This window comes from Tachypleus tridentatus, chromosome 3 (genome assembly GCF_004210375.1).
Source record: "Tachypleus tridentatus isolate NWPU-2018 chromosome 3, ASM421037v1, whole genome shotgun sequence".
NCBI lineage: Eukaryota > Metazoa > Arthropoda > Merostomata > Xiphosura > Limulidae > Tachypleus > Tachypleus tridentatus.
This window is the reverse complement of record NC_134827.1, coordinates 102,909,441-102,936,440: the sequence shown is the minus strand read 5'-3', so window position 1 is coordinate 102,936,440 and position 27,000 is coordinate 102,909,441. Positions and strand designations below refer to the sequence as shown.

The window sequence follows — 27,000 nt, the reverse complement described above, 5'->3', positions numbered from 1 at the left end:
ATAATTTATAACACTGAACCTAAGAAACCAAATATTTAAATGCATGATTAATAAAATATTTTTTTTTTCCATTGTTAATAGTATGGTAAACATACAGCTAAAGTGAATTAACTACCAATGCACGTGGAAAAGTATAAATATACTCCTACTGTAAGGTCTTCCCCTCCAACTAGTGTTGCATGTATGAAAGTATGTATCAGTTGCATGCTCCAACTAATGTTGCATGTAAGTATACAAGCGTAATTAGCTGTACAAATGCAGTCAGTAGTCTACCATACAATACTGAAGTGAAATTTTTGTGTGGTCAGAGTGCTGTTTACAATCTATGGTAGCAGTTGTAAAGTTGAGTACCTAGGCCCTTTCTGAATACCACTGTAGTGTTTCTGTGGTATACATGTTTATGGACCATAGCTATTCAGAACAATTCCTCCAGCAGGAAGCTTTCATTTAATATACTGAGGTTTCTACTGTTGCTCTGCTTTTTAAACACTCAGCAAATTCAAGTGGTCATGCACAAATGACAACTTCCAGGGTCCTGTTTAAGTGGTCAAAAGGCATAGAACAGGGGTGTGCAACATTTTTCGTCGGTGGGCCATATAACCAACTTCATCAATCAAGCGGGGCCACTTAAAAAACAAGCTTATTCGTGTACATGCACAATAAATTAAAAAAATTCTCAAAATGCAAGCAATAATATTTTATATTTTTGCATGAGTGATCATTTTAGTGCGACACTTGAAATTTAGAGTCCTTGCAGAGCTTGTCAATATCAGCTTTGACAGAAGTGGTTGCCACTCTTAACTGACTAGTCAAATGTTCATCAGTCAGCTGACTTCTACATTTGGTTTTGATGAGCTTCATTTTGGAGAAAAATTGCTCACAGCAGTAGGTGCTACCAAAAAGGGAGGCAATTCTTTGTGCATGACGGGACAAATTGGGAAACTTTTCACGTACACAGAGTTTGTAAAAGTCTAGCAAACTGTTTTCAGAGAATTTCCTTTTAGTGTCCATGTCAGCCTGCAGTTCAATGAGTTCCATTTGGCAATCATCAGGACTGTCTTCCACTGCCAAATCAAAGGTTGAGCGAACAATTTCAATCTAATTTCAGTTTGTCTGAAATCTGGAAATCTGTTTGCAAACTCATCACGCAGCTTTTGTACACTGGTTCCATATTTGGTGCAATCCAGATTAGGAAATTCCAGTTTCCTGGTTGCAAGACATGTAAAATGGGTCAATATGGCTCTTCTCAACTGAACCTGGAAAAGTTCCAATTTCTTCTCAAAAGCACAAATATGCTCAAACAACTTATTCACAAGTTGACTTTTCCCTTGTAGTTTTAAGTTTAAATCAGACAGATGCTGTGTAATGTCTGTGAGGAATGCTAAGTCATTCAGCCAATTCTCATTGCTCAAGAAGTCCACACTCTGACGTTTGCTCTCCATGAAGAACTTAATCTCCTCTCGCAGATTCCAGAATCTCTTCAAAGTAGCAGCTCTACTAAGCCAACGTACAGCAGAGAAGTACAAAACATCTGAATACTCACTGTCCAGCTCATCTAAACAAGTTTTAAATTGTCGATGATTTAATCCTCGTGTTCGAATATAATTTACGCATTGGACGACATTTTTCATGACTTCTGCAAAATCCAGAACTTTGGTGCACAAGCTCTCTTGGTGAATAATGCAATGGCTTACAACTACGTCTTGTACTCCAATTGCAGTTAGAAATTTCTTGGTGAATCCATTTGTCCTACCTGTCATGGAAGGAGCACCATCTGTTGTAACACCACATAATTTATAAGGATTCAGTTCAAACTTTTCTACAACCTTAAGCACTTGTTCACAAATATCCTGTCCTGTGGTTGTGGAGGAAAGGCTTGCCATATCTAAAACTCTTCGAAAACATCAAAGCCTGCAGTAACAGCTCTGATGAAAATGACAAGTTGGGATGTGTCATTGATATCAGTGCTTTCATCAAAGCCAGACTGAAAGCTTCACACGAATTCAATCTCTCTTTCAAAGTTTCTTTGATGTCCTCTGAAAGATCTTTTGTCCTGCGTGAGACAGTAAAGCGGGAAAGGCTAGTTTGCTCCACCAAATATTTTTCTCTGGACATGCATATTCTGTGAATATTGTTAAACAATTTTAATAAATTCTCCATCACTGAAAGGCTTTCCCTTTTCTGCCATACATTCACAAAGCTTAAAACTCAGTTTTGTCACCAGTTCTGAATTTTTCTTGAAAGTGGTAAAACACCTTGTTGCTTTTCAATGGATGTTTTAAATGTTCAATTTTGTCCTTTCGTGCCTGACCAACAATTTCATCAAACTGGGAGGAGTGCTTAGTTGCGTAATGTCGCTTAATATTGTACTCTTTCATGACTGCAATTGTAGTTTGACAGACGAGGCAGACAACACCTTGATTATGTGGGACAACAAGATATTTTGTGCACCATTCACTGTTGAATAACCTTCCCTCATCATCAATTTTTCGTTTCTTAACTGCTGACATTTTACTAGCCCTGAAATCAAAACAAAATTATTCTCACGAAAATAGCAAAGTAGAAAAAAACATAAAATTTATTTACACATGGAACCTCTTATGGACAGAAACACATGTTTCTAAATTGGCATCCCGATCATAGCCTTCCGGTACTTAAATTAATTGAAAATAGCAAAATACAGTGTGACCTCGCCTATTCGCGGTTCGCCATTCGCGGCCCCGCATATTCGCGGGTTATGCGCGAACTGCGTTTTTGTAGGTCACAGAGACTGAAAGGGCTTTTCGAGGAGATTTCTGTTGTATTTACTCAATCAAGCCGTTTTTATCAATTGTCGTCTTCACCAAACAAGATTGGACTGCTATTGGCTGACTGCCTCAGCTTCCCCAACAACGCAAACGGCAAAGCACAGCCCGGTAACGCACGGTACAATTTAGTGAAATACATAACAGTATGCAATATTGATACATTATTACTGCATCAATGAGTATAAGTATCATTAGTGTTTGGGAAGCATTTCATATCGTATATAATCGCATACATATACGTTTTAAAACTGCGTCCAATATTCGCGGTTTTTCGCTATTCGCGGGAGGGTAAAGAACGTAACCCCCGCGAATAACGAGGTCACACTGTACATAGAATCAGATGTATCTGAAAGCAAAAATTTTAATAAATTCAGTAGAGTCACAACAATATGCTAAATAATAATCAATTTACCTTCAATCTCTTGCAGTAACTGTAAAAGGTAATAAAATTTTCACCAATAATGAATGACGGACAGCAGAGGTTAGGGAAAATTGTCGCCAGCGGGCGAAGGCGAGGTTCAGGACATGACGTTGAGTCGTAGACAATAGTGCTAGCGCACGTCACCTATTCATGCCCTAAGGAGGCCGACCAATCGAATTCGGCCTGCTCCTCTCTAGCAAAGATAATTTTAGAAGTTTGTCGAGTCGAAGCCTGGGAATCCCGTAGGATCGATGCTTTTAAAAATATTCCATTTGCGTTGGATTACAGATCAGGCCACATGGTTAGATTACAACAACTAGGGCCACATTAAATGGCTTGGCGGGCCGGGTTTGTACTTCCTCTTGCAGAACTGTCACAACATGTACGGTCAGATCCATACCTCACTCACAGCCACTGTGTACAATGAAGTACAATTAGCCTTATAGCATGCAGCGTTCACCAAGATGTGTTTGTTGACTTTCTGAATGTTTTCTTTCCCTTACTGCTGTAACCTTAAATCACGAAAATATTCCTAAGAAAAAACTTTGTCACCGGAAAGACCACAATAAAAACTGCCAAGACTTTTGGAGACACAATGCCTCATCTAACAATGACAACATATCTCCACTTCTTACGAGCCAGATGGTATTCTGCTGAACTATGTGGTTTAGGTAAAGCCTATGAATAAAGCCCCTTTAAATCTATGTGTATAGATTTCTTTGCTGACTGTTCTAAAATAAAATAAACAACTAGCACCTATAAACCACTGTACTGTTGAGTGACAAACCATGTAACCTACTTTAGTACTTCTGGAATGTAACTATTAGCCAACACTACGACAGTCAATTTTCCATCATATTTGTATTATGCCTTCACATGCTCTACCAGCTCAGTTAAACCTACAAGTGTTTCTTTCTTTAAATACTAAAATATCATGCCATGCATGCTTTATAGGTCACAGAATGAGAGAACTTAAGGTAATCTATAAAGGATGTCCAGTGTCATGTCCCACGCCTGTGTAATGTAACCCTACATGAAGGGGGTCCAGTGTAACATACCACGCCTGCATAATGTAACCCTCCATGAAGGAGTCAATGTCATGTACCACGCTTGTGTGATGTAACCCTCCATGAAGGAGTCAATGTCATGTACCATGCTTGTGTGATGTAACCCTCCATGAAGGAGTCAATGTCATGTACCATGCTTGTGTGATGTAACCCTCCATGAAGGAGTCAATGTCATGTACCATGCTTGTGTGATGTAACCCTCCATGAAGGAGTCAATGTCATGTACCATGCTTGTGTGATGTAACCCTCCATGAAGGAGTCAATGTCATGTACCATGCTTGTGTGATGTAACCCTCCATGAAGGAGTCAATGTCATGTACCACGCTTGTGTGATGTAACCCTCCATGAAGGAGTCAATGTCATGTACCATGCTTGTGTGATGTAACCCTCCATGAAGGAGTCAATGTCATGTACCATGCTTGTGTGATGTAACCCTCCATGAAGGAGTCAATGTCATGTACCACGCTTGTGTGATGTAACCCTCCATGAAGGAGTCAATGTCATGTACCATGCTTGTGTGATGTAACCCTCCATGAAGGAGTCAATGTCATGTACCATGCTTGTGTGATGTAACCCTCCATGAAGGAGTCAATGTCATGTACCATGCTTGTGTGATGTAACCCTCCATGAAGGAGTCAATGTCATGTACCATGCTTGTGTGATGTAACCCTCCATGAAGGAGTCAATGTCATGTACCACGCTTGTGTGATGTAACCCTCCATGAAGGAGTCAATGTCATGTACCATGCTTGTGTGATGTAACCCTCCATGAAGGAGTCAATGTCATGTACCATGCTTGTGTGATGTAACCCTCCATGAAGGAGTCAATGTCATGTACCACGCTTGTGTGATGTAACCCTCCATGAAGGAGTCAATGTCATGTACCACGCTTGTGTGATGTAACCCTCCATGAAGGAGTCAATGTCATGTACCATGCTTGTGTGATGTAACCCTCCATGAAGGAGTCAATGTCATGTACCATGCTTGTGTGATGTAACCCTCCATGAAGGAGTCAATGTCATGTACCACGCTTGTGTGATGTAACCCTCCATGAAGGAGTCAATGTCATGTACCACGCTTGTGTGATGTAACCCTCCATGAAGGAGTCAATGTCATGTACCATGCTTGTGTGATGTAACCCTCCATGAAGGAGTCAATGTCATGTACCACGCTTGTGTGATGTAACCCTCCATGAAGGAGTCAATGTCATGTACCACGCTTGTGTGATGTAACCCTCCATGAAGGAGTCAATGTCATGTACCATGCTTGTGTGATGTAACCCTCCATGAAGGAGTCAATGTCATGTACCATGCTTGTGTGATGTAACCCTCCATGAAGGAGTCAATGTCATGTACCATGCTTGTGTGATGTAACCCTCCATGAAGGAGTCAATGTCATGTACCACGCTTGTGTGATGTAACCCTCCATGAAGGAGTCAATGTCATGTACCATGCTTGTGTGATGTAACCCTCCATGAAGGAGTCAATGTCATGTACCATGCTTGTGTGATGTAACCCTCCATGAAGGAGTCAATGTCATGTACCACGCTTGTGTGATGTAACCCTCCATGAAGGAGTCAATGTCATGTACCATGCTTGTGTGATGTAACCCTCCATGAAGGAGTCAATGTCATGTACCATGCTTGTGTGATGTAACCCTCCATGAAGGAGTCAATGTCATGTACCATGCTTGTGTGATGTAACCCTCCATGAAGGAGTCAATGTCATGTACCATGCTTGTGTGATGTAACCCTCCATGAAGGAGTCAATGTCATGTACCATGCTTGTGTGATGTAACCCTCCATGAAGGAGTCAATGTCATGTACCATGCTTGTGTGAGGAAGTACAATAGGGTAACATAAGAGTAAATTGGCAAATGAGTTATAGGCATAACCAAGTGGTTTATTTTTAGGAATATATGATATGTTTTGACAGAACTTTAGTCTGTCTAGCTTGAAATTAACACACAGATTATTTTCTCATTTTACCACCTTCACATTTTTCTGTAATTTCAGCATATCTATAAATTACACAAATATGTACCTTTGATACTTTGAAAATTTTCAAACTCATCCTTACAATAAGAGTTTATTTTATAATACTATTATTTAAAGATAGTTATTACTTTTAGATACCAATTATATTTCATAATATTAAATTACAGTAGCAGTTATAATTTAATATTAAACTGCATTATTTAGTAAACTGTAAAATACATTAGGTCAGTTAATACTGTCTTAGTATATGGTCCAATATCCTAAACTAATACAAAGATAAAACTTAAAACAGTTGTAACAACTATTTCCAAGTATTAAAAACAAATCAATAAGAGAGATGGATGTTCTCTCTACGGTCTTACCGTGTACGGATGTTCTCTCTACGGTCTTACCGTGTACGGATGTTCTCTCTACAGTCTTACCGTGTAACGGATGTTCTCTCTACAGTCTTACCGTGGATGGATGTTCTCTCTACAGTCTTACCGTGGATGGATGTTCTCTCTACAGTCTTACCGTGGATGGATGTTCTCTCTACAGTCTTACCGTGGATGGATGTTCTCTCTACAGTCTTACTGTGTATGAATGTTCTCTCTACAGTCTTACCGTGGATGGATGTTCTCTCTACAGTCTTACTGTGTATGAATGTTCTCTCTACAGTCTTACTGTGTATGAATGTTCTCTCTACAGTCTTACCGTGGATGGATGTTTTCTCTACAGTCTTACTGTGTATGAATGTTCTCTCTTCAGTCTTACCGTGGATGGATGTTCTCTCTACAGTCTTACCGTGGATGGGTGTTCTCTCTACAGTCTTACCGTGGATGGATGTTCTCTCTACAGTCTTACCGTGGAACATCTTCTCGGTCCAACTTGTAGACAAGGGGCATGCCATCTTTTTCAATTATCCACGATTGTCGATCAATAGTGATACCTGCAGGATTTGTACACACAGAGTTCCACTGGAACGTTGGTAACACAGATCCTTGTTTTTCTCGTAAACTGCAAATAAAAATCACTTAAACACATAAATTAAACAAAACAAAAACTAGTAAAACTTGTAAGGAAATTAATAGTTAGAACTTGTTTTTCTTTCCAGAGCTGAAGAAGCCACCCGGATGAAGTAGGTGTAATTCAGATATATTCTTCCTTTAAGTGTGGCAGTTTAAATAATAAACATATGAATGTTACAAAAGGGTGAAAACTCAACTCAAATATCACATCACCACCACCATGAAGGTGCAAACCTGAACCCAAACCAAAATATCTATCACCACCAACACAACGAGGGTGCAAACCCAAACCAAAATATCTATCACCACCACCACCATGAGGGTGCAAACCCAAACCAAAATATCTATCATCACCACCACCACGAGGGTGCAAACCCAAACCAAAACATCTATCACCACCACCACGAGGGTGTAAACCCAAACCAAAATATCTATCACCACCACCACCACGAGGGTGCAAATCCAAACCAAAACATCTATCACCATCACCACCACCAGGGTGGAAATTCAACATGGATATCAACCAACTCCACCAAAGAGGAATGTAAAACAAAGTTTAGATTTTTTTTCTCTTTGTGATTAAAATCTAAAGTAAGGTGGAAAACCTTTTCGTTGTTTATACCAACACCTAAGAATAAAATCCCAATGCAGGTAACACTGATGTAAAGTATATACATTAAGTCTCAGAAAAAACTTTAAACAGACAGGAACAACTGTTGCAATAATAAATAAATAAACAAAGACAGTGCTCATGCCAAATGATGAACTCCATAATCCAATTTTTGTTTTCATGAGAAGATGATATTTAAATACTAAGACAAAACAGACTTAAAAAAATAGTGAATGCTAAGATTTCAAACATGCCAAAAGTAACTATGAAACTAAATGTTTCTCATAATTGTACAATAAATTAATTTTCTGATTTTCTTTTTCCCACTAGAACAACTTCCCGTTACCATAGATTTACTTGATGTAACATTTTCCCAAATTTGATGCATTCTTTTATTCTAAAGCTATTTTTAAAGTTTAGAAACTGAAAAAAAATTGGTTTTTTGCTACCAAAAGTTGAAGTTTCATGCTCAGTTCTCATAATGAAATCTTTCAAATGTTAAACAGGTTAATAACTCGATCTATTATTCTGTTCAAAGTACATTACTCCAACACTTATTGTTAAATACAAGTTCCTAGACTTACAGTAACAAATCTTCATCCACGTGAGGCTGCAGGGCCACAGGAAAGTCCGACCGAGGTCGACTGTAAGCAACTGGGTCATAGTCTATCCACATTACTTCCCATGCCACATACTTGTCAGGGACAGGAAATCGCTGGACTCTGGTCCCGGGGTAAGGGGTTTGACGTGCAAGAAAGTGTACAGACCCCTGACTATATTCTGAGTATTGGGTAAATAAAACATGCTTTAAAAAGGTAACAGGACACTAGTTCTCTGACCATGCATTGAATCAAGCCACCTAAGTTAATGAAACTTAGCCACACATATTAAAAGCAATATCAAGATAGTTTGTTTAGCAGTAAGATCATAATTTAATGCGTTCCCTTTAACCTAAAGATTTCACAAACTCCAGCTGGAGGAAAGTACCTAATCTATAGTTCAGTCAAAATAAGCAAGACATATTTTGAACATATTAATATTGCATGCTAAAGTGGCTTCTAGTTGTAGAAATCAGAGAAAGGGAATATATCCACATTGACCAAGAGTATTTGCAGAATTTGGCTGCAATTATGTAAACTAGAGAGTTTAAACTTTGGGACAGACATCAAATGTTGTTTTCCTTCCATACAAATGCTTACCTTTCTTAGGGCATGAAGAGGGACCTGTACAAATAACCATCCATAATTGTGTAGAAGAACAAAACAATGTTTTTGAACTTTGTTAGATCTAGTCATTTTGTGGATTTGTAGAATTCTTTAAATTAGCCACAAACAAAAAAAAAACTTTTAAAATGTGATGGTGGAACAATATAACTTAAACTATCATAAACAAAAACATTAAGATTACAAGTTACTAGTCATTTAAACTCTTGAAAACATGGCAGAACATGGAATATAACACCATGTTTTAAAAGTGGATTAAACTATGTAGCAAAATTTTTACTTTATCTTGTTCCTGGACAGAAAGTGTTATTTCCCAATTGTTTGTGTCTAAAGTAAATGGAAAAGACCTATTTTTCTCTTAAAATTTTGCTTTTGTGACCTTGGAGTGTATAACGAAAACATGATGTGAGACTATATTTGGGGTCTGATATGTGAAAGTGATTTACATTATAGTTGCAAATCTCGAAAAGCTACTCACTTATAAACATTTGTGTGTAACTTTAGTATAAATACACGTAAATCTTGATTCATATGCTGTTTTATTCAGACCTTACGTAAATGAAAATGTGCAAATTTGTTCGTTATTACATAAAAAATAGGTTAATTTCTAAATTTCATTATCCAGGTCACAAAAGCAAAGTTTGAAGGGAATAATGGTCATTTTCTGTACTTTTACAACACAAGCATTTAAGAAATAACACATACTATCCAGGAACACAACTTGTGTTACATAGTGTAATAACACATACTATCCAGGAACACAACTTGTGTTACATAGTGTAATAACACATACTATCCAGGAACACAACTTGTGTTACATAGTGTAATAACACGTACTATCCAGGAACACAACTTGTGTTACATAGTGTAATAACACATACTATCCAGGAAAAAAATTTGTGTTACATAGTGTTACTGAATGTTAACTCTCATATAATGTGCCAATTTCAATGGAAATCTTCAACATATGCGTAAAATAATGAAAACAGAAGTGTGTGCACGTGCGTGTAACAGAACTGCAAGATTATCAAGGTTCTAAGTGGTACATTAATCAATTAACCAACAATAATATAATATTTAAGTTCAAATAAGAGTGAACAAATACACCTATTAACACAAATACTTCCTAAAAGCCAAGATAAATACAGAACAAGCCATGAATACATTCATCGACAACAGGGTTTTACCTAAACCTTACAAAGTCAACATAAGGCATTTTACAGTTAAAAAACACCTTACTCCCGCAATGTATGGAATAACAAACCCTCATCTCTTTGATTCATGTGTTTTATGCTTTCCAAGTAAACTTGTGAATAGGTCAACATTCTCTCCAACTCTCCCACTCGACCTTTGACCTGACGTAAAACACTCTTTTCATATTCCACGTCTTCCGCTATTGTCGTTAACCTGAAAAAAGTTTAAATTCTGACTTCACTTATTACATGATTTTAAAATTCTCGAACCTGTAAGTATGAATATAAAAATACTGATTATACAGTGTTTGTCTTCTGTACTTATAAAATAACCTGTTATTACTGTGGTTGTGACCACATTGTAAAAAAATTAAAACTATAAATGAAAATCCACACTAATAATAAATAAGGGGAGATATGCAAAGTTTTGAATTTTTCCTCAAAGTTACTAATTATACTATTTATGGAAAAAATATCATTAAAGTATCTTTCGTTATTTTAAAAAGTCTAATTTGAGTTCATTTAGCGTGTGTTTGTGTGTGTTTTTCATATAGGAAAGCCACAAAGGGCTATCTGCTCAGCCCACCGAGGGGAATCGAACCCTTGATTTTAGCGTTGTAAATCCGGAGACATACCGCTGTACTAGCGGGGGGCATTTATCAGATGTTTCTAGTAGTCAAACATTTTTGATCAGTCAAACTCACCTATATCGTTCTGCTGTTAATATTCTTAGTTAAGAAAACTCTAAGGTTTAATTTATTTCTTCATATACTAGAAATTCTTAAGTGAATATGTATGAAAATAAAATGCATTGAAATATGTTAGATATACACAACTCTAAGTTAATATGCACATGTTATGATGTAGGTGGTTCAATATGAAATATGTTAAATTTAGTTATTATTAAAGGTAAGAGTTTATTGCAGGTTTGTTTACATTACTGTGGTGTACAAATCACACAACAATTAAGTATCATAATATCCCGTAACGTATAAGGTGTTCTAGGGCTCTGTCAGTCCACAAATGTGTACAAAACATAGTTTGAGTAAGACAGAGTTATAGATATATATACAGATTTACACTGTGTGATCCTGAGTTTAGCCATAAAGAGCATATTGTAGCAGTTTTTAAAGTAAAGTTATCACAGGTTTATTGTAATAACAGAGAACAGAAGGAATAATGACACATCAGTTGATTGTTAAAGTGACTGAACCAAAGAACAGAATAGTCAATAGTCAATGTTCCTATATGTAGTATGGAATATTTTTAAATGTTTATTATTACAATAACATTATAAGTATTATTATGATATACAATAATAATTCTGCACATGTCTCAATCTAAACAAAATGAGCAAATATGAAGTAATTCACAAATTCTCACATCTTATAGCAAATTAACCATTGGAACAACATATTTCTTGAAATGAAACATTATAAATGTTAGTCATATGAAACCAGCAATAACTCTTTGTAATAAATACGATTGATATTTGTTCATATATCTAAGCAGACCTTTTCCGATTCAAAAATATTTTAAACTTTCACTTCTCACAAATATTTATGCAGTATCATTACGATTGGAACGGTAAACGTTCATTCTAAGAATACACGAGTTCTTGCATCTAAATCAAATAAAAACAACAATTTACAGGTCATACATTTCCAGTTGTTTTTTCTGCAGGTTATCATCTTTGGTTTTCTCTTCCTGATTGATACTGTACTCCTGAGCAAGTTGACGCCAGTAGCTGTAGTCTTTCTCCGTAAGTTGTCTGAAAGCCATTTTGTCAACTGCTAAAACACTTTCTCCGCCCTACATTATGGAAACCATACTCGTACAAAGAAACAATACACAAAAATCATTGTGAGAAATAAAAACCTGAACATTGAATAGATGAAGTGAAGGAAAACTACCACAACTCAACAGTTAAGTATAAAGATAGTATTCTTGTCAGCTGCTATTTGGTGACGCACTTAAACAGATATCCCAACAGTTCTAAATATTAATATGTGCTATACAAAGAAACAGAAATAAACAGCAGGTTCTAAAGAGATAACATAAATTTTTACCGTTTACCACAATACATTTTTCTAATAAACAAACCAATATAAACATACTTTAAAAAGCTGCATAAGCAGATAAAACATTTACAGAATACTTTATATATTTATTAAACGGTAACAATTCCTTAACGTGAGAAAATTTCTCTGTAATTATATTACAATCACAGAGTAATAAAATTGGAGCAATCACTGAGGAAGTTCAGAAACATGTGCCACCTCATTGCGTTTCCTGCAAGGCTTGCAAATGAGAAGTCTCCAAGCCCATTCGCAAATGATGATTAAATAGCTGATTAAACTCAATGGTGCAGGTAGCCTCAGTCTATTAGCAAAATCAACCACCAACTGATAACGTTGGAATCTCCAGATGTCTTCAGTCTCACTCTCAATTTTTGATGCTGTGGCACTAGAAGTTAAAACAGGATAAGAGGAACAGTTAAACTGATGAAATTGTAGTGGCAGAATATTAGATAAAGTTTATTATTATTATAACCTGGTGAATAAAGGTGATTTCTTTTCACGTTTTGTTAAAATAATTTTTTCTGTATGCACTAAAAATTATGAAAAATAACAAAACAGTGACCGCTTGAATGACAGGCCAAATTTTCATCTGTGTTATAGAGATAACACATATATAATGTTTCTTAGTATTTATTTCCGAATACAAATATTCAACACACAAACATATTTAACAGCATGTAATTTCAAATTCAAAAAGTTTGGGAAAACATCGTTCATAAGGTTTTAACTCTACAACCTGTTCCAAAGAAGGGATGTAATGGAAAAACACGAAGGAAGAAAGTAAAAACTTGCAAGTTATTAAGTAATAAAGTGGAATGGAATTTTATCAAGAATGCTAAAATTAGGAAACGGAACAAAAGGCATATTAACTCAATACATTAAAAACAATACATACCTGAAGATGGCATATAACAAAGTTAACAAGATCAATTTGAGGAGAACAAAATACTGAATTGAAAATATATATGGCCAAACTCCAGTGTTCGGACAGGTGAAATCAGAATCTAGAAAAACAAGTCGCTAATATCAGCCAGTAAAAATAAACAATCAATTTCTTTCTTTTCTACATACAATATAAATACAGCCAGCTTTTTCATAAGGCTGACAAATTCAATGTTTCCCAGATGTACATACTGTATAGTTTAAACTAGCAAATAAAAACTTTTATTAGACTCGGACAATAGATGGTGCTTTAAAATCATCACAGGACAGACAAATAAACTGTACAGTAATACACCTACCTAATAAATAAGTTTGTACTTGTTATGGGTAAATAATTTAAAACGAAACAATACATTATTACCAGCATTTCTAACAAAACAAGTTTGAAAGTGCACGGCACTAAAAAAATGTAGGATTCAGTTAATGTTTTATTTTAAATAAAATACAAAATCAATTAACACTTACATATCCCCACATGGCACGAATCTGACACATTTTTATATCTGCCGAGGTAGCATCGTTCTTCGCCTGTAATCATAAGCCCGTTAAATTAATTTGTCTTTTATTTTAATAAAATAAATGAAAAATATTAAGCATACGATATTTAAAAATATGTTATCTCAAGAACAACTATTAAATCACATGGAGAAATATATAACCCTTCATTCCTCAATAAGTTACAATGAGACCAAACTTTGTTTAAAACAATCCAAAAACAGTGCATAAAATTACAAGAATGCCCCAAGCTACTGCATAAAACATTTCAAGAAATACACAACCATTCTTCCTTCAATAAATTACTGTAAGACTGAACTTTAGTTTAAAATAATCCATAAGTGTTACTTAAAGATATAAGAATGCCACCAAATTACTGCACAAAATATTTTAATCGTTACTGAAAATAGATTACGGTTAAAACTTCAAAATTATATTTTTCAATGAGCTTTTAATAACTAAACACTGAACACACATTTTTAAGTATGTATAAGCACATACATTCTTATGACAGATCTTTGTTGAATTTTCATAAAGCTATTTGAGGCCTAATATTTCAAAACCATTGATGACAGGGAAAACAGCTAGTCAACACCACCCACCAACAAATCTTGGGACAATCATGTCATATTCAATAGTGGGAGTTGACTGTCACTCTTATAAACAAACACACCCACTGCCCTAAAGTGCAGGGATGGGCCATTCAAGAAGCTGCATAAAGTACAATTCATATTTCACAGTAATAAACCAAGGAACCACAGATATCCAGGCGGCACACTACTAACTAAGACATACCAAGCTATTCTTATGACAGAAAAGAATACAACAACAACATTTTAATAAGAGTCCAAATAACGAAAAACTGCTTTTGGGTTGCCCCAAACTTCATCGTCTTTCTGAGAAGACTTGATCAATAACACCATCTATAATATTTACTAAATCTAAGCATTTATGAAATAAATCATACAGAAGTTTGTTCTTAATATTTACTTAAAAGTAAGCATTTCTACAAAACTGTTTTGTTTGTTTTTGAATTTCACCCAAGGCCATCTGTGCTAGCCATCCCTAATTTAGCAATGTAAGACTAAAGGGAAGGCAGCAAGTCATCACCACTCACTGCCAACTCTTGGGCTACTCTTTTACCAATGAATAGTGGGATTGACTGTCAGATTAAAACACCCCCATGGCTAAAAGGGCGAACATGTTTTGTGTGACAGGGGTTCAAGCCCGCAACCCTCAGGTAATGAGTCAAGTGCTTTAACCACCTGGCCAGGCCATTTCTGCAGAAACAGTTTTTTAATGAGGCCAACACATGCTCAGACTATAAGAGAGTGATAAATAAAAGGATAACAGTTGACTATTACAAAAAATTTGTGAAGTCTGTTACAAAGGTATAAATCAGCCATGCAGTAGCAGTGGTAGTCAAACATTATAAGTAAAAGCAGTGATTCAAGAATGGATATTGTTTTGTTAAAATCACAAAGTTCATGGCATACTTTTCTAGCTTTTCCCCATCTTAATTAAAATTTCGACACACCTTCCAAATCAGCAATTGGAGTTAAAAATAAAGAGAACCAGGCACGGTGGAAAGTACGTCGGAAAAGTTCTGCATTAATTGGGTAGTCCGGGTAAATGACAGCATGTATGACAATTCCACCACTTATAATCACAAGCAGAGTCATTCTCATGAAGTTTAAAAAGTCTACAACGACCTGCAAACAAAGACATGCATCAACAGATTACCAGCATATTTAGCTAGTTTTTAAGTGAGTACAGAAAAAGAACTAAAATCTAATAAAGAGAACAAAAAAATATTTTTTTTTTAACTTGTAAAAAACTCGTCAGCTCATAGGGACGTCATCTCCTTGTAAAGTTGTATTTAAAAAAGTAAAATATGGATAGGAACAATTGCAAATTAGATTCATTCAGTAATTTTGTAATACTAAAATTAACAACACAAACAACATTAAAACGTAGAGAAATTGATGACATGCCACAAGGCAAAGTATAAACATTCAAGTGTATTTACAACTGTCCATATCACACAAAATTACTGAACGATTTTAAAATATTACCACTCATGACTAACAATTTCATGACTAAATAATTTTGAAATGTTGTACAGACGTTGATCATAGTTTTAAGATGAAAGTTGAAGCCATATTCCTAAATATTTTGCTGGCTATCAAGTTAGTGTAACTTAAGAGTCATTTCAGGAAGAGACATATTTCTGTTTGATCCAATAAAGTATATATATAAAACAAAATCAATTAATTGAAATCAACATAAAAGTTAATAACCCAAAATTCTTAATTATATTAATTTGCACATTTAATACAATTCTATGTTCATAAGTGGTTAGTTTAATGTTAGCAGTACTGCTTCCATAACTCCATAAACACATACATCACTACAGAACGTACCATAAGCTTAACTCTGTATAAAAGTGGGCCTAAGGTTGGTGATATTGGCAGATAAATGGCTATCAATCGATAGTAGAAATACAGGAGAGCCACACAAAGAAGGACTTTAGTAGAATAAGTATCTAGCAACATTCCAACATAAAATATACGGCCCACACTATAGAGACATATGAAGGTTACCATCAGGAGGATTTCAACGCACTTGAAGAACAATGGTATACTGCTAAACTTCTGTAAAAATAATATAAAAAAAATTAATTCATCAATATTTTAGGAAACTTGTGTTTTAACACAAACTAAAATAAGCATTTTCCACTAACAACAGTAGTGAGGTACTTCTCTAAATTAGTTCTCCATAAATTACTGATGTAATGGATGCCCTTCTTCTACAAAATGTAACATTATTCAAAGAAAGCTATTAAAAGAAAGCTAATACATAAACATTATTCAAAATAATCATTAGTGGAACATAAAAAACAAATTATTGCTACTAATAGTGTATCATAGGTAACTCTTTTAAAAGTAACTTGACATTAAAAACATTGTAAATTTGAATACAGAATTGTTTATAACTCTTTCTTGCTTCTTGTAATTTATGTACTTTACCTACATCACACTCAGTATAAACTTACTAAATAGTAAATAGTTTGTTTTTAAAATTATATCATTTGATTAGTTATTTCCATGCTTTCTTAGGTTACAAAAATTTATCATGACCCTCTTTTGAAAAGAAAACTTCCTATTATTCTATAACCCGACTTTTGATCATAGTTACATTTTGTACAAAAGCCAGATAATTCATGTCAAAACCAACTTTATTTAAATTTTTTTAACTACTTCACCAACTGCAGTAGTCACCACTTCCAGCTTTTATTGATAAAAACAAAAACAGAAAGGTTTATCAATGATACTGAACCTTACCTTCAGAATGATAACTCCTCTACGCAAGTCAAACTAGGCATGATTTGTTTTCTTAAACATGTCTTTTTGTTGTCGAAATTAATTTACACCTAACAGTTTTTACTTGTGTCTTGTGCAAATACACTAAGCCTAATAATAGTGTCCAATAAATAAACATCCAAGTCACTGGAACATTTTACAAACAACTACCCTACTTGCTGAGTCTAAGTAAGTCATGTTACCAACAACTAACCCTACTTGCTGAGTCTAAGTGAGTCATGTTACCAACAACTAACCCTACTTGCTGAGTCTAAGTAAGTCATGTTACCAACAACTAACCCTACTTGCTGAGTCTAAGTAAGTCATGTTACCAACAACTAACCCTAATTGCTGAGTCTAAGTAAGTCATGTTACCAACAACTAACCCTACTTGCTGAGTCTAAGTAAGTCATGTTACCAACAACTATCCCTACTTGCTGAGTCTAAGTGTGTCATGTTACCAACAACTAACCCTAATTGCTGAGTCTAAGTAAGTCATGTTACCAACAACTAACCCTACTTGCTGAGTCTAAGTAAGCTTATTAAAGAATAGGTTTGTTGTGTTTCAAACACACATAACTTAACACAAACTTTTTCAGATATAAAAGAATAAAGAAAAGAAACTCAGATTTGAGGTTTGTTTATTAAAACTTCTAAGCTTTCCACTTGTGTGTTTGTTTATCCTGCAGGAGTTCCAGCTAGTCACCTTCTCAAGATATATTTTTTAAACCTGACTGTCACTTTCAGTGTTTTACTTTCAAAGATCAAATGTTGTTTGTAAGATTCTGTCCTTGTTGTCAATATGGTCTTACCACAAGAATATTAACTCACATGAAACAACAAGCAATTACGAGGTATTCAAACAGAACAAGGGAAATGGAAGATGCCATAGGTGAATGCAATGTAGTCGTCCACTCTCAATTCCTTTAAGGTTGTAACAAAGACCAGAACCTCCATATAAAACGAGAACTTACTAAAACATAAAATGATGTCAGAGGTGAAACAAGTTGGTTTCATCTTTAAGTTACTCCTGGTTTTATCGTCATGTTATACAGTTACACATCCCATTAATGTGGGTTTCTCAAACAAACATTTTAATTCTGAATGTCTCCCTCAACTACAAACCAATATTTTTGTGGTAAATTTAGTATAAGCTTTTAGATCAAAACTACTTTTAGCAACAAGTCCTTCAGACTCATTTCTAAGCTACTAGGGGCCATATGTTACTCTCACTGAAGATGATTATATTCATGATAGAAAAACATGCAAGTTCAAGAAGTCTTGACAGAAATTAAATTTCAACCCTATAACCCGAGCACTTTCAAAAGGTGGATCTTTCTTCTTCAGAGGCAACCTGAGAGTGATTATAGTTATCTACTAAAAACTAGTATGTCATGAGATGTTCTGCATTTCTCTTATGGCCATAATCCATAATTTATCCCACAGTTAGGAACTGCTTTGTAATTTTCTAAGCCATTTACAATAACAAGACCTTATGATACCTTCAGATACAATACAGACCATAGATGGTTGAGAATATATATCAGAAGACACAGTTCAAAAACAAACTTCAAAGTCTACAGATACAAGAATTTCCATCTGTTACAAACAATGCAGATGTAATCAACATATGAAAAGCTAGTTCATAGAAATCTCATCCAAACTGTAAAAGTTAAATGTTGAAAAAATAGGAGAAGATTATACAAACCTAACATATAAAAATAAGAAAGAATGACACAACAATAAAAAGTAATTATTGTAGCTTTGAGAAGGAATCATCTTTAGCTGTGTAGCAGTTCCTCTAATAAGTTGTAACCTACTCTGGGTATATGGTATGGCAAACAGCACAAGGTAGTTTTAAAAGTGCAAACTTTCCCCAAGTATTAAGTCAGACTCTGAAGCTTAGGGCTACTACAGACAAACACCACCAACTTCAAAATACTGGTGCATTAACACAGACACTTTGTAAAATGTCTCATCTTTGAACCTCTCTTAACTTTCTGCAGTAAGCATTTATATTTACAAGTATTATGTTTTCTGATAACAGACTATAAAACACAACAGATTGTGTGTTTTTAGTTCAGATTTGGATGTTTTGTTTGTCTTATTGTCCAAAAGATAATCTTCTAGAGTTGAGCAATACCATTCATTATTAAAGTTTACTGCTCAACCCAATAAATATCTTATAAAAGAGACACCTCACAACACTGAACATTTTGCTACATACAATGAAAAGGATTACCACAATAAGTCCTATGTAAATTTATGTGAAATTGGCAAATCAAGTTTTAGAGGTTTTACGGTATCATAATTTTCACAAGTTTTAAAAATAATCTCTTTATTCAAGATTTAACGTGGAGAACACACAAAGTCAGTGAAATTACAAACAGACTGTTCTTAAGTCACTGAGAAATATTCCACAGAGCTGATGAAGTGATAAAAAATAAGACTTATGATAAAACATAAGGGTGTAAATTTAGAAATTACAAACCACCAGTTATTTATCAGAATCACAGAACACAGACTATCCACTTTACAATTTCTCTGATCAAAGTATGCTAGCAATTTACTCACGCATGTAATACAAAAATAAGCTTAAAAATGCAGTACTCTAAAAGTCTGTGATACACTAGTGGGCAACTGATAGAAGTAAAAGGTTCAAAAATTTACATACTAAACATTTCTGGTTTAATTTGACAACAAATTTCTTAGTTACTTATCAATGGTGAAACTTGGATAACAAACAACAATTGTAGTAAGATCAACTTGGAATGTCATTTAAGTCTTTCCTTTTATTTCAGAAAAGCATATAAAAATTAAAATTTTATAAATACTAAAAGCCAGAAACAGTGAAATTTGAATAAAATTACATCAACAAATATATAATAAAACCCTCAAGTATAGTCATAGTAAAAGTTGTGTTCTTGCTGTGATGAGAGTATTGTAAAGTTGTGTTCCGAAATACACAAATGGTTGCTGTACATACTGTCGTAAGTTTTTCAAATTGTTAGAGTCTTGAATACCCATAGCATGAATTTTTCTTATTGATGTTTGCTTGTGGTACCAATCAATAGGTGGCGCCACAATATTTGGTCGCATTATATGTACATGCTACCTCCATTACAGTAAGATTACATAAATTCTCTGGACTTACCTCAACATGACAATAGCAGACTAGTGGCTGAAATGAAGGATACTATGTGGTAGTTAGTGTTCAATATAATAATATTTTTTTATCACAAAAACAATTAGTAGCTTTGTTTTGATTTTGAATTTCGCACAAAGCTACTCAAGTGCTATCTGCGCTAGCCGTGTAAGACTAGAGGGAAGGCAGCTAGTCATCACCACCAACCACCAACTCTTGGGCTACTCTTTTCCCAATGAATAGTGGGATTGACCATCACATTATACCACCCAATGGCTGAAAGGGCAAGCATGTTTTGTGTGAGGGGGATTCAAACCAGCAACCCTCGGATTAGGAGTTGAGTCTCTTAACAACCTGGTTAGGCCAGGCCTCAATTTGTAGATAATTAGTAACTATAACAACTGAACAGCTCAAGGTATCTATGAAAACGAATAATATTAAAAAAAATACATTTTAGTTATTGAACAAGAACAGGTTGTAATACTCACCCGATGGAGCATGTAAGTTCTTCTAATGGTTTCCAAAACAATAAGTGCTGTCCAAATACAAACAGCAGAATCTAGATAAAAATTCCCACAAGAGGGCCACAGTACAGCCAAGCTGAACAATCCAAGATAGAACATGTAGAAAATCTAAAATATTATAACAAAACAATACACAACTTTATCTTCAGAAGAAATATCTATAGAACATCAATCTAGTTTGAAGATTCCCATTTTAGAACCAAATATATACACGTCTTTTTATCGCTATATTTATTTTTTGAACAGTGTTGATTTCTAATATAGTTAAACTATCTATTAATATTACATGTTTTAGTATTCTATTCAATCTAAAAAGTGGATCAAATGCATAATCTATAGATTACAAAAGTACGGAAATATATAAAACTCCATAAGAAACAGGATTGTACATTAAAACTTTTAAACCTACAGAATCTTACTACAAACTGTAAAATAAATAAAATGTTATGAAGGAGAGATTTAATTTGTTTTACATTAAAGTAATGAAGCAGCCAATCAGAAAGAACTGCCAAATAAACATACATTTTAGACATACGTAACAAAATAAGATTATCTTATTAGAATCACAAAACGCTCAAACAAATTAATGTAACAATTTTCTTTTAACTAGAAACCTGAAATGTCCAGAACTTTGTAATTGGAGCACTCCACATCAAATAAACCATCTTCCACAGAGGAGGCGAGGAATGACCAATAAGTCCAGAAGTATCTTTCTTAGAACCCTTTCTTTTAACCTTTGTGTGTCCTGTACAACTGCTATTACTATTAAAGAAAAACTTTTAAAGTACAGGTTCAGGAACTTCTTATAAAATTAAATAGTTGGTGACAGACCAATAAGATTACACTTAACGTAACTGCTTATAAAATTAAACAGTTGGTGAGAGACCAATAAGATTACACTTAACGTAACGACTTATAAACTTAAATAGTTGGTGACCAATAAGATTACACTTAACATAATAAATTAACGTTTTATATCCAATCAAAATTGTATTCCTTGATCCGTTTTTTCATTTTAATTTAATTTTTAAAAACATATATCCTATTGAAACCATGCAAAATTATATACAAAAAATGATGGACATAAATTCCTTTTTGATTCACTTAGTTATAATTAATTAGTTGAGGTAATTAACTCTTTTTGTCAATCACCAACCACAGGTTATCCTACATGAAAGATTTTGTACTTAATATAAATCTGTTAAGATAGATGTTAATTTTGAATTACTCACTCCATAGCTGTTAAAGGTAAATCTTGATCATTTTGTTTAAGAGGGACAACTTCATCACCTTCTCTTTCATCATCAGAGTCCAGATCTTGAATGTATTACCAAAATATATCAGATAAAGTCTCGACTGAGAATTGCCAAGTTGTAAATAAATCTATTGGACATTCTAGAATCCTAGTACACATACTTAACATAAAACAACATTATTTAAGCATCTTAAAAATTAATGTTCTAAAAGAGGCATTATACTCGATGACGATTGATGATGAAAATATCAAAGAACTAGAACAGTCTAGTATCTTCATCACCTTAACTTGTTGACTGCCAAGTATTCCAGCTGCTACAATACAACTCTAATGCCTCTTCATTTTGTAACTTTTTTCGTGGCGCCATTTTGGATCGAAAGTGAAACAATTTATAAATAGGTCAAATGCGTGTATGGTTCTGACATCTAGCGGTGAAGTTAGGTATTATTGAGAACGAATTAAATCGTCTGTGGCACTGTGTTCTACGGAACTGAACAGGTTAAAGAAACCTTTTAGTTTTAGTTTATAAAGTTTCAGAAAATGGAAGTGAGGTTACTTTATTTCTTAAGAAATAAATTAATGCAAGTTTCTGAATTAATGTGGAGTTCATTTGATTTCTATTTTTTTTGTGTGTGTGCAAAGCTACACGAGGGCTATCAACACCAGCGATCCCCGAACTTTTTTTTTTTTAACCAACAAATATTGGGATAGGGCATTACATTAGAATGCTTCCTTCCTTGTGATTCAAGAGCTCCAACCACCTGGCCATGCCAAGTTGTCAATGTGGAGTAATCATGATGGATTTCATGTAGTTTTAACTGGTTTAGATTGAAAATATATTGTACCTAGGCCTTTTTTGGTCTTTGTTGTTTTTATTACATTTTTATATATATATTCTTTGGTCTAAATAATATTTCTAACTGAAAAATTATAGACTTTCAAACTATACTGTAATAACAGGTATAGTCATATTTGTTAACACAGTATGTTAACCTAAAGAAGACCTAAGAAGGTTGAAATGTTGTTATATACTTTACTTTTAGTTAGTTTTAATACCCATACCAGCCGTCTTGAGGATAAAGTACGAAAGATTAGGCTTGGGTTGACTTCATTACAGTGTGTGTAATACTTTTTAATTTCACATTATATTTGGACTACCATTTCTCTGTTGCATAGACAAAAAAACAAATTATTTTAGTCCACTTGTCACCTCCTTGTATCTAAACATATGCAAAATACGACATCTCAAAACATATGCAAAATACGACATCTCTCATGAGTATGGAGCATCAAACTACCCACTCCCTTCCCTGTACAATGGTTTAATTCATGACACCAGAGGTCTTATTTTATGTTCCAACACTGATGTGTCCCCCCATAAGTCTGGCACTTATACAAAACAGACCAAAAAAGCGTACCTCAAAATAAGTGTACAGACATACGTCAAGTTTCTACACAATTTTCAACCAATCTGCTTTTTGACAGAACCACTTATTCCCTCTCACTAAGAACAGCCAAAAACTGGTAATGGCTTCAGAAGCTCATAAACATTTTATATTTTGACCTCAACTAAGAAGAAAATTGCTTCCAGTAAGATTTCAACATATTTAAGTTTTTCTACCTGATACATCCTTAAAAGCATTCCAAGAGTCTCTTGGGTCCAATTTGAATCTCACCCACATGTACATTGGGAAAATCAGAAAAGCACATAAAATCACCTGTGAAAACAAACGCTTCATTAATAAAAATATTTTGTAAACTTAATGACATTTTGAGCTACTTCACGTGAACATACAGTTTATTATACTTAAATATCTCACACTTGATAACATGCAAGTTTCTCTGATGCATTTTACATTGAAGGACTCAAAAGGATCCAAGTTCCTTAATTAATTCTTTTACTTTTCCACTCCAGATGGTCACTTTTAAACTAAACAAAGTCTTGTAGAGGGAACTCTACATCCAATTTATAGATTACAAACTTTGATTATGTGCTAATCTAGATTTTTACATCTAAAAAAACAGCTGATGATTAGCTGCATTTTGTACCAGTTAAATTCAGTATCAGTTCTCACATATAACAACTATACAAGAGTCAGAAACAATAACTACTTAAAGGTCATTAAGTAATCTACTTAGAAAACTAAAATAACATACGAGTTGTTTTTGACACTTTCATTTAATGTACTGAAGGTATATCAAATATTTTTAACACTTAACGTACTGAAGGTATCTGAAATATTTTTAACATTTAATGTACTGATGGTATACCAAATATTTTTAACATTTAATGTACTGATGGTATACCAAATATTTTTAACATTTAATGTACTGAAGATATATCAAATATTTTTAACATTTAATGTACTGAAGATATATCAAATATTTTTAACATTTAATGTACTGAAGATATATCAAATATTTTTAACATTTAACGTACTGAAGGTATATCAAATATTTTTAACATTTAATGTACGAAGGTATCTCAAGTATTTTTAACATTTAATGTACTGAAGGTATCTCAAATATTTTTAACATTTAATGTACTGAAGGTATCTCAAATAATTTTAACATTTAAAGTACTGAAGGTATATCAAATATTTTTAACATTTAATGTTCTGAAGATATATCAAATATTTTTAACATTTAACGTACTGAAGGTATATCAAATATTTTTAACATTTAACGTACTGAAGATATATCAAATATTTTTAACATTTAACGTACTGAAGATATCAAATATTTTTAACATTTAACGCACTGAAGATATATCAAATATTTTTAACATTTAACATAATGAAGGTATCTCAAATATTTTTACAGTGTCATTCCTCTCATAGTAATGAAATAAAAATATCATTTAACTACAAATATTTGATATCACATACAAATTATTAAAGAATTATAAGTTTAATACCTTAAGCCAACTTGGAAAAGTCATGACTCCCCTTGTAAGCTCTCGGATACGGATGTTTCCAAAAAACAGGTTAGTCAGCCACTTCTGACAACATTGATGAGACAGAAATATTCTTATCCTGGCATCTGCAGCAAGTTCCACCGCAGTCTTGTATTCCCACTCAGGGCTTTCTTCGTTTAGGACATCATACGCTCGACAAGTTGCTTCTTTGTAGCTAGTGTCTAGAACTCCAGTAGCTTTTTCAGCAAAATTTCTATTCCCCCCCACCAAAAAAAATAAAATATTAATTGCATTTGATAATCAGAATAAGAACAAAAATAAATCTATTTGTATTTGTTTTGAATTTTGCACAAAGATACACAAAGGCTATCTACACTAGCTATCTCTAATTTAGCAGTTTAAGACTAGAAAGAAGGCAGCTAGTCATCATTACCTACTGCAAACGTTTGGGCTAATCTTTTACCAGCTAACAGTGGAAATGACTCACTTTATAACACCCCCACGGCTGAAAGGGCAAGCATGTTTGATGGGAGAGGGATTCAAACCTGAAACCCTCAAACTGCGAGTCATGGGCTCTAACCACCTGGCCATGCTGGACCCAAAATAAATCTAACCAATACAGTACTAGTAAACATGAATTATTTTGTGGGTTCAATTGGAAATTAATAGCAAGCTTTAAGTCCTAAATGTGAAAAAAATCCACTACCTCAATATGCAGGGCTACCAAATTTTGAGTTTAGGGAATGCAAATTTCCAAAGCTAATGAAGCTACACTCACACGTAGGTGCCCCAAAACTTCAGCTCCATATTGAATTTCTAAACTTCTACTTGTTATTATAGATTTTTTCATTAAAAACATTATGTATCTATTATCACTGAAATGTCTGAAAGATCAGTAGCTTTATTTACCAATGATGACAGGCTAATTCATCAATGCAACTAAGACACCCACACACAGATTTATGAATTGCATTGTCCAACTATTTATTTTCATATCTATAGTACTTTATAATCTATATAATTTTCTATCTCTGGGATGAGAACAGTTATTTTTGTTCAATGGCAATTTATGTTGACACAAGATGCTTTGTTTGGTCAGAATGACTTTGACAAGTGGTCACCTGGTAATTCAAGGAGATTCACCTATGCATGAAGGAAAACTATGAGGTAATTTGAGTATCAGAAATTGTGTGTGGTTGACTCTATTTCATTGTAACCGAATACCCTGCTCAGAGATTTTACGTCATTGTGTATCATAAAACGAGTCATGTTATTCTCAATACTGCAGGAATAGCTGTCTATTGAAATCACACTTATTGGATCCATAACTTTCACATCTGAAATGAATATTATGTGGTAAATTGTATTATATTTAGTTTACTGTAGACAGATTATTATAATGAGCACATTTGTTTACATTTACAACTGGTAATATTTAAAAAATTGTTAGTCCTAGTATATCATAAAAAAGTTGTACATGCCCGGTTAAAAAATTGTAATCCAACTTCATAAATCAAATAGTGAAAATACAGTAATGAGTTAAAAACTTTATAAAAACTGTTTTTTTTTCTCAACCCACAATACTGAACTATTGAATCAGTTGATAAACATTAACGTTACCAAGACATTCCAGAATGTTCAAATTTTTTTCCCTCCAATGGACATCTTACCCCGCTTCCTTATATTTTCCAATAATATAATTCAGAAAATACTCAGAACCATAAACAGATCAAATATGAACACAATTTTAAGCAAACAAGTACAAATGGTTGAGTATATGTTATATTAAAATGATTTTAGCTACACAATTATTACGATCATGTGACAATCACAGCTAAGAGAAAGTGAAAGTAGCAGTGTATCCACACTATATTTTGACCTTTTGATACTAAAACTGTAAGAAAAAAAGATATATAAAAGCTTTACAATACATAATAATTATAGATTCAACTCATA

The 27,000-nt window shown here is 33.9% G+C and overlaps 1 pseudogene across 1 annotated transcript in view; it reads right to left on the bottom strand.

Annotated features, from left to right (window-relative positions):
* Positions 1–27,000, bottom strand: part of LOC143247639 (transient receptor potential cation channel subfamily M member-like 2) — a 67,255-nt pseudogene that overhangs the window by 4,045 nt on the left and 36,210 nt on the right. Inside the window, exons 12-25 of the transcript XR_013026626.1 lie at positions 25,045–25,297; positions 23,749–23,845; positions 22,105–22,189; positions 21,487–21,634; positions 20,837–20,980; positions 16,265–16,495; positions 15,379–15,553; positions 13,812–13,874; positions 13,300–13,408; positions 12,603–12,789; positions 11,984–12,135; positions 10,395–10,537; positions 8,492–8,687; positions 7,134–7,286 (exon numbers count right to left, since the gene is read on the bottom strand). The product of XR_013026626.1 is annotated as a transient receptor potential cation channel subfamily M member-like 2 (transcript). The remainder of the gene's footprint in view (positions 1–7,133; positions 7,287–8,491; positions 8,688–10,394; positions 10,538–11,983; positions 12,136–12,602; positions 12,790–13,299; positions 13,409–13,811; positions 13,875–15,378; positions 15,554–16,264; positions 16,496–20,836; positions 20,981–21,486; positions 21,635–22,104; positions 22,190–23,748; positions 23,846–25,044; positions 25,298–27,000) is intronic.